Raw genomic sequence first — 12,683 nt, forward strand, 5'->3', positions numbered from 1 at the left:
TAATAAAGATTTACAATTATGCTCTGGAAAAAAGTTTGAGACAGTAAGCAAAAGTATTATCTTAAAATTAAATAGTGATTGACAAGAAATTTGTAGACAGGTGAAAAGGAAATATATATTACATACAAGGTATATATTTTATACTGATTTTTAAAATGCAATATATAAGATACATAAAGTATTATAAGCTAAATAAGTTATGATATCAAATCAAAATTTTAAAATGTGATCATTAGCCTCAATGGAAGCAACATTCAAATTTATAATCTTTCACACTTTGAATTTCTTCCAGATAATTAAGTAGAATTAGATGTAGAACATTTCACAGGAAAGTTATAAAGTTCTTGAAAATCAAAAGAAAAAAGTGAAATGGACTTAGCAAAATTCAGGCAAAAGTTTAGTTGATGAATCTGGAAAATTATCAAATAAGAACAAAGAGAAATTCATGCCAACTAATTTCCAGAACAAATTAAGAGTACAGGCACAAGATGAATCGTATAATGGTTGGCAAGAGTACAGCAATTATATAACTGCAGAAGGTGCTGTAAATCAAATCAACCTAAAAAGGCTGGCAATGGCCCAATTTTGGAATGAACAGCAATAGCCACATAAAAAGCAGGACAAACACAGACATCAACAAGTTGGAACATGATTTATTTTTATCTTAATAGTATTAACCATCTTATAAATCACTATTTTGGAAGAATATATAAAGAATATCTTATCAATTATAAAGCATTCACACCTAATATAATTTAAAAACAAATATAAAACCAATGTATGAACAGTTTCACACTTTATTTTTATAACTAATTCTCAATTAGTAGCCTTTTAGAACAAGTGATGCAAAGCTTTTTATGGCCTCCAAATCATTGCCTAACCCTTCTAAAAACTGCAACTTGATCTCTCTCTTCTTCTTGTCTCCCATGCTCCCCAGTACAAAGGTTTGTGCTAGAGACTTTAGAAAGATGGCCAGTCTGTTACTTGGTTTTGAGGGTACTGAGGGTGAAGGGAAACTGAACTATCTGAACAATGTGAATGGATTTATACGTTAAGTGTTAATTTCTCAATATTGAACATCAACAACACAACAACCAAAACTTAACAGAATAAAAATTGACATTTTTTATACCTTTCAACATTTGAATGTATTCTAAAGCATTTACCTGTATTACATCTAAAAACTTAGAGCTATCGTATTAAATTTGTGCTTATACTATAAATATATTTCAGTTCATATACTCTGCTTATGAAATTTTTACTGTTAAGATAGCAATAATAATTATTGGCATTTATGTCCCAGAGATTTTCTTTAACAGGATTTATGTATTTGTTATTTGACTTAATCCTAGCTTTTAAAGTACCTATATTTCAAACATTTTTTTGTATGTCATGTACATTTCAAAACATTTGAAAGAACTATCTGTGGATACCCTAACTTTACAGGTTAAGCTTCTTTTATGGACTTAATAGTCTTTGTGATCTCTGGGGCTTCCCAGGTGGCTCAGTGGTAAAGAATCCACCTGCCAATGCAGGAGATGCGGGAGGTGGGTTGATCCTTGGGTTGGGAGGATCCCTTGCAGAAGGAAATGGTGACCCACTTCAGTATTCTTACCTGGGAAATCCTATGGACAATGAATTCTGTGAAACATTGTAAGTTTTTTTTAGTTGTGTTTTCCCCCCATCTTTGGAAACTGCCCTAACTTATATTCAATTGTTAAAGGTTTTCATAACATAAATCAGGTAAAAACAAGTACTCTAGAGTTACAGATTTAAAGGCATTCACCTTGTTTCACCATTGGTTTTATTTTTTGTTGTTGTTAGGAGAACAGATTATTAGTAACCCATATTTATATGCAGATTCAAAATTTAAAGCTCTCTGGCACAATTTTAAGTATGAATTTTGGGTATGAATTCAATAACTGTCCAAAATTGCTTAAATCAACTCATTATAACCATGTATTAAGGAATAAATGTTAACCACTGATTTATTTAGAACAACTCAATATAAAAAAGGTTTACATTAATGATGATGGTCTTAAACCTCAAAGGCAGCATTTTATTATAAAGAATATACTTTTACAGTCTTGGGCACTAAATTAATCAGTTTAACCAAATAGTATTTTTGGAAAACATCTTGGTATACAAAAGGAAGCTGATAAATACCTAAAACCTTCCAAATTCTTGCTCTCTGATTGAAGAAAAAATAGTCTTGTTGAGAATACTCCAGAATTCTGTGCTATTGCCATTTTCCTACTTTAAACTAACCTACCCCCAAGTTTTCTGTTAAGCCATTTAAAAAGGGGAAGTAGAGGCATCTCCAGATCTATTTTGCTATGTCTTTGCTCACAGAATAGTAGAAAGTAACAGACATCCAGAAGTAGGTCCAAACATCCATGGGCTTTTAGTATATGATAAATTGGGCTTAATGTTCCAGATAGGAGAGACTGTGTTGCTGTTATTAACCTCCAAACTTCAGCAGTTTATCTCTTGCTGACACTACATGGCTAGCTTGGATTGGTAGAATTCTGTTATGCCACCTTACTCAGATGTATAGGTAAATGGGAAGGCTTGAATAGCTTGGAACTGAAATTTGAAACATGTGATATTGGAAGTCTGAGTGAAATGAGAGAGATGGGTAAGTTATACCAGCTTTCAACTACCTCCTACTGAGAAGTGATAATATAACTAATTATTGCTCTTTGGACACAAAGACACATATGGCTTGAGCCAAATAGCAAAGCTGACAGAAATATTTAGTGAAACATTTGAACCATCTAGTGAGTGTCAACTTTCTCTGCCAGAGGTAACATCTACAAACATTGAAGATGGAGGGACAACTGACTAAATATTACTGGAGAAATGGAGTAGTGATTGTGAGAAAAATGTTGGATATAGAACTCAAACTATAAAACAGGATAATTAATTCCAAATAGATCAAAAATCTTAATAGAAACAATGAAGTAAAAAACACTAGAGGAACAGGTTTTTCTTTTCTTTTTTTGTTTTGTTTTCAGTTTTATTTACTTGTTTACAATATTGTATTGGTTTTGCCATACATTGACATGGTTTTTCTAATTAGAGAAATTTTTATATTAAGGCTAAGACACAATCTACAGATATGAAAAGATTGAAAAACAGACAACAACTACCAAAATTAATTAAATTTTTAACTGGCTGAAATATATATATGTATGTATATACCATTAAAAATACAAATAGAAAAAGGCAAAAACTTGATAATGATAGCACAAAAATTATTACTTTCTCTAAGAGCTGGACGCTTCTACAGAATGATTATAAATGGCCAATAACCTAGTAGAATAATATACAAAAATATGTGCGTTACACCAAAATATAATATTTAAAATATGAGATACTAAGATGGCAGTTTGATAATGTGTGTTATAGTTGCCAAAGCTCCCATACACACTTGACTCAGATACTCTACATCTAAGAATATCCTACATGATTATTTGATTTCATACATGTGATTATGTGAAACACAGTATTTATAATATTTTTTATTTAATTGCCATTTACAACCTTATAATTGAATAAAAATATTCATCAGTATGGTACTGGATAAAATTCAAGCCATCTATCCAATAAAATGTTAAGCATCAGTAAAAATAATCAAGATTTTTATATTAATCTGGAAATATTTATAAAATATATTTTTATATAAAAGCAGGCAAAGTGTGTATAAACAAAATAGTAGTGTTGATAACCTATAATAACATTTTCTTGTATATTCTTAAGAAAACTCAAGGAAGAGTTTGGGAAGGGTAGAAACTGAGAAGGTAAGGGATTGTGATTCAGGAAGTCTTTTCAATGTTGACATCTTTTTATACTAAATAAATGTAATACTAATTCATGTCATCTGCAAACAGTGAGAGTTTTACTTCTTCTTTTCCAATTTGGATTCCTTTTATTTCTTTTTCTGCTCTGATTGCTGTGGCCAAAACTTCCAGAACTATGTTGAATAGTAGCGGTGAAAGTGGACACCCTTGTCTTGTTCCTGACTTTAGGGGAAATGCTTTCAGTTTTTCACCATTGAGGATAATGTTTGCTGTGGGTTTGTCATAGATAGCTTTTATTATGTTGAGGTATGTTCCTTCTATTCCTGCTTTCTGGAGAGTTTTTATCATAAATGGATGTTGAATTTTGTCAAAGGCCTTCTCTGCATCTATTGAGATAATCATATGGTTTTTATTTTTCAATTTGTTAATGTGGTGAATTACATTGATTGATTTGCGGATATTGAAGAATCCTTGCATCCCTGGGATAAAGCCCACTTGGTCATGGTGTATGATCTTTTTAATGTGTTGTTGGATTCTGATTGCTAGAATTTTGTTGAGGATTTTTGCATCTATGTTCATCAGAGATATTGGCCTGTAGTTTTCCTTTTTGTGACATCTTTGTCAGGTTTTGGTATTAGGGTGATGGTGGCCTCATAGAATGAGTTTGGAAGTTTACCTTCCTCTGCAATTTTCTGGAAGAGTTTGAGGAGGATAGGTGTTAGCTCTTCTCGAAATTTTTGGTAGAATTCAGCTGTGAAGCCATCTGGACCTGGGCTTTTGTTTGCTGGAAGATTTCTGATTACAGTATCAATTTCCGTGCTTGTGATGGGTCTGTTAAGATTTTCTATTTCTTCCTGGTTCAGTTTTGGAAAATTGTACTTTCTAAGAATTTGTCCATTTCTTCCACGTTGTCCATTTTATTGGCATATAATTGCTGATAGTAGTCTCTTATGATCCTTTGTATTTCTGTGTTGTCTGTTGTGATCTCTCCATTTTCATTTCTAATTTTATTGATTTGATTTTTCTCTTTGCTTCTTGATGAGTCTGGCTAATGGTTTGTCAATTTTATTTATCCTTTCAAAGAACCAGCTTTTGGCTTTGTTGATTTTTGCTATGGTCTCTTTTGTTTCTTTTGCATTTATTTCTGCCCTAATTTTTAAGATTTCTTTCCTTCTACTCACTCTGGGGTTCTCCAACTCTTCCTTTTCTAGTTGCTTTAGTTGTAGAGTTAGGTTATTTATTTGACTTTTTCTTGTTTCTTGAGGTATGCCTGTATTGCTATGAACTTTCCTCTTAGCACTGCTTTTATAGTGTCCCACAGGTTTTGGGTTGTTGTGTTTTCATTTTCATTAGTTTCTATGCATATTTTGATTTCTTTTTGATTTCTTCTGTGATTTGTTGGTTATTCAGAAGTGTGTTGTTCAACCTCCATATGTTGGAATTTTTAATAGTTTTTCTCCTGTAATTGAGATCTAATCTTAATGCATTATGGTCAGAAAAGATGCTTGGAATGATTTCGATTTTCTTGAATTTATCAAGTTTAGATTTATGGCCCAGGATGTGATCTATCCTGGAGAAGGTTCCATGAGCACTTGAAAAAAAGGTGAAATTCGTTGTTTTGGGGTGAAATGTCCTATAGATATCAATTAGGTCTAACTGATCTAATGTATCATTTAAAGTTTGCGTTTCTTTGTTAATTTTCTGTTTAGTTGATCTGTCCATAGGTGTGAGTGGGGTATTAAAGTCTCCCACTATTATTGTGTTATTGTTGATTTCCCTTTCATACTTGTTAGCATTTGTCTTACATATTGTGGTGCTCCTATATTGGGTGCATATATATTTATAATTGTTATATCTTCTTCTTGGATTGTTCCTTTGATCATTATGTAGTGGCCTTCTTTGTCTCTTTTCACAGCCTTTGTTTTAAAGTCTATTTTATCGGATATGAGTATTGCCACTCCTGCTTTCTTTTGGTCTCTATTCGCGTGGTATATCTTTTCCAGCCCTTCACTTTCAGTCTGTATGTGTCCCTTGTTTTGAGGTGGGTCTCTTGTAAGCAGCATATAGAGGGGTCTTGTTTTTGTATCCATTCGGCCAGTCTTTGTCTTTTTGGTTGGGGCGTTCAACCCATTTACGTTTAAGGTAATTATTGATAAGTATGATCCCGTTGCCATTTACTTTATTGTTTTGGGTTCGGGTTTATACACCCTTTCGTGTTTCCTGTCTAGAGGATATCCTTTAGAATTTGTTGGAGAGCTGGTTTGGTGGTGCTGAATTCTCTCAGCTTTTGCTTGTCTGTAAAGCTTTTGATTTCTCCTTCGTATTTGAATGAGATCCTTGCTGGGTACAGTAATCTGGGCTGTAGGTTATTGTCTTTCATCACTTTAAGTATGTCTTGCCATTCCCTCCTGGCCTGAAGAGTTTCTATTGACAGATCAGCTGTTATCCTTATGGGAATCCCCTTGTGTGTTATTTGTTGTTTTTCCCTTGCTGCTTTTAATATTTGTTCTTTGTGTTTGATCTTTGTTAATTTGATTAATATGTGTCTTGGGGTGTTTCGCCTTGGGTTTATCCTATTTGGGACTCTCTGTGTTTCTTGGACTTGGGTGATTATTTCCTTCCCATTTTAGGAAGTTTTCAACTATTATCTCCTCAAGGATTTTCTCATGGTCTTTCTTTCTGTCTTCTTCTTCTGGGACTCCTATAATTCGAATGTTGGAGCGTTTCATATTGTCCTGGAGGTCTCTGAGATTGTCCTCATTTCTTTTAATTCGTTTTTCTTGTTTCCTCTCTGATTCATTTATTTCTACCATTCTATCTTCTATTTCACTAATCCTATCTTCTGCCTCCGTTATTCTACTATTTGTTGCCTCCAGAGAGTTTCTGATCTCATTTATTGTGTTATTCATTATATTTTGACTCTTTTTTATTTCTTCTAGGTCCTTGTTAAACCTTTCTTGCATCTTCTCAATTCAAAATATAAATGAAATGTAAACAATTTAGATGTACTGACAAAAGTATGGTATTTTGATGAATTAGACAGTTTTAATGGACATGTTTCTAAAATGCTTCAGACAACTGCAATATTTATTTTATGCAGTTGAAGTATATTGAGATTAAAATCAGTTAAATATTCTTTACTTTTTCATAAGCTACTATTAAGGAATATATTTCCTATTCAGTTCTTGAGTTCTTGGTATTTTGTAAATTTATGCATGTGAATTTAAATTGTTGGTATTTCATTTAATCCTGATATATCTATCCAGTTCTTTTCAAAGTCCTTTGAATTTTTTTTATCTGAAATATTGCTATATCTTTCACTTCCATGCTTCTTCATCAGCATAGCAGCAAAGTGCTTTTCCAAGCTACTGACAAAAAATTAAGAGTTAGAATTCCTTGCCCTCTAAATCTAGGGACTGCAAGAGAGTGTGATCAAAATAAACATCCCAAGCAAATGGGCAAATTCTCAAAAATAAAGCCAAAATGTGGTGCTGTGAAAGTGGTAACAGTGTTCTCTTAGGCTGAAGTTAAATAATCCTTAATGGAGGAAACAGTCCCTGAGTTCTTCCAAAGGATGTTTTGGAATCTGCTGAGTAAAAACTGTGATTTATTACACAAGGAGTAACACATGCCAATAAGCAAAGGCATGTTATTTCCATTAAGCACAACCATGTTTAGTGACTAGTAAGAACAACAGACTGGTTCCAAATAGGAAAAGGAGTACGTCAAGGCTGTGTATTGTTACCCTGTTATTTAACTTCTATGCAGAGTACATCATGAGAAATGCTGGGCTGGAAGAAACACAAGCTGGAATCAAGATTGCCGGGAGAAATATCAATAACCTCAGATATGCAGATGACACCACCCTTAGGGCAGAAAGTGAAAGGAGCTAAAAAGCCTCTTGATGAAAGTGAAAGAGAAGGGTGAAAAAGTTGTCTTAAAGCTCAGCATTCAGAAAATGAAGATCATGGCATCTGATCCCATCCCTTCATGGCAAATAGATGAGGAAACTGGAAACAGTGGCAGACTTTATTTTGGGGGGGCTCCAAAATCATTGCAAATGGTGATTGCAACCATGAAATTAAAAGACGCTTACTGCTTGGAAGGAAAGTTCTGACCAACCTAGATAGCATATTAAAAAGCAGAGATATTTCTTTGCCAACAAATGTCCTTCTAGTGAAGGCTATGGTTTTTCCAGTGGTCATGTATGGATGTGAGAGTTGGACTGTGAAGAAAGCTGAGTGCCAAAGAATTGATGCTTTTGAACTGCAAGGAGATCCAACCAGTCCATCCTAAAGGAGACCAGTCCTGGGTGTTCATTGGAAGGACTATGCTGAGGCTGAAACTCCAATACTTTGGCCGCCTCATGCGAAGAGTTGACTCATTGGAAAAGACCCTGATGCTGGGAGGGATTGGGGGCAGGAGGAGAAGGGGACGGCAGAGGATGAGATGGCTGGATGGCATCACCGACTCAACGGACATGAGTTTGGGTGAACTCCAGGAGTTGGTGATGGACAAGGAGGCCTGGCATGCTGCGATTTATGGGGTTGCAAAGAATGGGACACGACTGAGCGACTGAAGTGAACGGAACTGAACTGAACTGAAGAAACACTTTTCTGAAGGTGCTTCAGTCAGCTGTGTTTCACCTCATTGTTGCATTCAAGACCCTGTTGTGATTTGCTACGTCAACTATCCTCAATGCCAAGGTTGCCAGTGTTTCACTTCCCTTGGGAGTCTGCCCCAAAATAATGTACTGTTATGACTTATTGTTCCTATGATAATCACTTTTTTTTTTGTTTATAAGGTTCAAGATGCTAATTACATTTTTAGAGATGAGAAATTGATCTTTTAAGCAGTGTACTTGATACTCTTCCCTGGGATAGATTGTTTTGTAACTATATTTTTCTCCTTTGTGGAACCACAACCTTATTTACTTCACATGAACTTGTGGTGCTTCCAGTTTAATAACATATTGCCTATATTTTAAAAGGTTATCAGGTTCAACTGCCAGTTCTTTTATTATCTTATGATATAATTCACAGAGATCAAGAGATTTAAAATCATTTAGAGCAGCTATCTGCTTTTCAAAAATCTCATTTATTTCAAGCTTCAATTTTCTATTTCAAATATTTGTTCTGTCTATAGGACATTTCCAAATAAATGTATGATCAATATCTCAAGCTCAGCATAACCAAAAATAAATCTTTCATTTTCATGTTTCCCTCCAATGCACAGCTATGGAAACTCCACATTTCCTACTTTTTCAATGAAATGCTTTGTAATATAATTATAGAATAATTATGATCTATTTTACTTATTCTTTCTATATATTTGCAAACAAAATCATAGCTATCTTAAGTGTAATATAAAGCTAAGCAGGTAACTGATCATTAATATTTCATAAAAATCATTAAAGCAAGTTATTTTGCTAGAAAAGCATGAAGGCAATGCGTAAATCATTTAATGTATTTTAAGGATACATCCTTAGAATAGGTACATTCAGAAAATGTAATAAACGGTGGGAAAGAATAGTTTAATAATGGCTTGCAATAATTACTCCTTCCAAACACGCCTGAGTAATATCACACTATAGAGGCTTTTCTTAAAAATAATCTGAAGGAAAATGATTCTAATTTCCTGCACTACACAGCAGGAGGCAGAAATCTGAAAGTAGAGTATAAATATGTACTCTTCTAGTTTAGTCACAGAAGCTCAGCATTTATCTTGATAAAAAGCAAGTAATGCAGACCAGACAGAAGCCTGCATTTCCCAGTCTCCCTTGTAGTAGGTGAGGTCAAGTCGCCAAACTCTGAAAAGCACTGGCAACTCAGAACAGTCACTTCCAGAATATATCCTTAAAATGGGAAACTGCCACTTCCATTTCCCTATTTTTTTCATCCTGCTTCCGAGGGGTGGAAAATATCCCATACTCATAGCTTGAAGGACCTATTTCTAAAATTTCACCTCTACCCAAGTGGATCTACAGATTCAATCCCTATAAAACCATTTTCCCTTCTTTTATTGGCTTCCTTCATATTTTACTTTATAAATGTTTGGCAGATATCAACAGCTGACACTCACATTTATTTGGAAACACAATAGACTCAAACTATTTAAAGGAAGTCTGAAAAAAACATAACAAGTTGGAGTGCTCATAATTCTTGACTTGGTGAAGAAAAGGAAAAATTGGAACTTTTCTACATTGCTGCTGATACTGTAAAATGGAGTAGCCACTTCAAAAATTCTTCAGTTCCTCAGAATGATAAGCATAGAATTACTATCCAACCCTGCATTTCCACTCCTATTTGCTCAGTCATGATCAACTCTTTGTGACTCCAAGGATTGTAGTGTGCCAGGCTCTTCTGTCATGGGGATTCTCCAGGCAAAATACTGGAGTGGGTTGCCACGCCCTCCCCCAGGGGAATCTTCCAAACTCAGGGACTGAACTCAGATCTGTATTGCTGGCGGATTCTTTAACATCCGAGCCACTCCTCGCTATATACCTATAATAAATAAACATAGATGTTCGCTCAACACTTGTAAACAAATGCAGCTTTCTTTATTAATGTAATAGCCTCAAAGTGTAAACAATCAAAATACCTCTCAATTGAAGAATAGGGTAGATCCATACAATGAAATGTTTTGGTGTTTAAAAAAAAAAAAAGAATGCACTGACACATAGTTTGACATGGATGAACATTGAAAAGCTCTAAGTTAAAAAAAATACATCTTTTATTCTATTTATATGAAATGTTTAGTATAGTCAAACCTGCCTATATGAAATGTAGATTAATGAGGAGTGAGTGCTAGTAGGCACAGGGTTTAGTTTGGGGTGAAAATGTCTAAAATTAGATTTTGTTGGTACCTACACTAAAAGTATCACATTATGCTCTTGGGTTAATTTTATAGTATATAAGTTGCATCTCAAAAAAGCTATTTAAAAATAAAGTTACTCTAGCTATATGTATGGTACCATCCATTGCTTATAATCAGAGATAGGATATCAAATTCTTGCACAATGACTGATAATTTAGGGGGAAGCTCAAAGTATTTTTTAGGTCTCATCTTATCCAGTGTCCCATAAATTTTCTTCTCTAATCTGTAGTCTTCAATAGCCTCCTCAGTTTTTTCTAATTTTCATCAACCATCCAGTTTCAAGCTCAATGACACAGTTTTTAATTTCTGTTTTATCAGATTCCTAATTCCAATTATCATATTTTGTTCCAGTTAGCTGTTGATAACTAACAAATCTCCTTAAAATTCACTGACATAAAGCAAAACAAGTGTTTTATCATCTCTCATGGTTTTTGTGAATAATGGATTCAGGAAATGTTCACCAGAATGGCTATGTCCTGGGGTTTTATGTAGATCTAGTCTAACTGTGACTAAGACTGGAGTGGTGGTGAGGTCTGGGTGCTGGATGAGCTGGTGCATAGTCCAGCTGGTCTTTCTCCATGGAATGCTTATTTGATCTTCCTAAGAGCATGATGATATGCCAGCTGGAATGTGTACATGGCACTTGAAAGTTCAAAACATGAGTATCCTGATATTTCAGTTAAAAAGTCAGAAGTTTCACTGTCTTTCACTCCCCATCCTTGGAAGTTGTACTGAATAATTTCTGACACATTCTTATGGTTTTAAATGATTTTAAAACTCATTCAGATTCAAGGGGAGAAGATTATACAGTAATTTGTGAGGAGAATTAGTGAGATTCTAGAAAGGCATATTAGCTGAGAGAAGATACTATGGTTGTCTTGGGAAAAGGCAGCATGCCAAAGTGTTCTGTTAAAAATTAAATAAATTTATATTCAAGGATATACCAAGGAAAAATGAAAAAAGAAGTAAAAGAATGCAAAGCAATTTTGGTAAGAATAATATTCTGTGAAGTAATTCACAGCAAATGAATGATTGAATGTGACAAATGTAATTAATTTGAAATACAGCATCAATTTATATATGCTATAAAAATCACAGAAGTGTGGAATTATGTTGTATTTGTCCTTTTGTAACTAATATATTTCTTTAGCATAATGTCTTTCAGATCCATCCATGGTGTTTTCAGTGGTAGGCTTCCTTTTTTATGTTTAACAGTTCATGGTATAAAGATGGAGGTAGGGATAGGGAGATAAACATGAAGATGAATATCATGTTTTCTTCATCCGTTTGTTTGTTGATAGGGATTTTAGGTGTTTCTGTATCTTTTTTTGTGAATTATGCTGCAATAAACATGAGAGTGCAAATATCCTTTCAAAGTCCTGATTTCCAATGTTTTGGATAAATACCCAATAGTAGAATGTTTGGACCATCATATGGTAGTCTGTTTTTAATTTGGGGGAAGCTCCATATTTTTTCCTACCAACAGTGTGCAAGTGTACCAATTTCTGCATGTTCTCATTAACACTTGTCATGTTTTATTTTTTTAATAGCCACCCAACAGGTATGAGATGATGTATAACCTGACTTAAAGAAGCATAAAATAAAATGGTCATCACCTACAGATGGAGGAAGAAAGAAATGGGGAGCTTTTTGTTCAATGGGTATAGTATTACAATTTTACAAGATGAATAAGTCCTAGAGATCCATTGTTCAACACAGTGACTGTAGTTAACAATAAGATGTTGTTTACCTAAAAATTTGTTAAAAGAGCACATCTCAGGTTAAACATTCTTACCACAAACACAAAAACAAAAGGACACAAGGAAACTCTGGGAATTGAGAAATATGCTTGTATTACATTAATTTTGGTGACAGTATCATGAGTATATGCATATGTTTACACTCATAAAATTGTATACATTAAACACATACAATGTTTTGTATATCAATTAACCTCAATAAAACTGTTAAAAATTAACAGAAATGCGATATTGGTGTTGAAAT

The sequence above is a fragment of the Ovis aries genome, chromosome 6, assembly GCF_016772045.2.
Source record: "Ovis aries strain OAR_USU_Benz2616 breed Rambouillet chromosome 6, ARS-UI_Ramb_v3.0, whole genome shotgun sequence".
Classification (NCBI taxonomy): domain Eukaryota; kingdom Metazoa; phylum Chordata; class Mammalia; order Artiodactyla; family Bovidae; genus Ovis; species Ovis aries.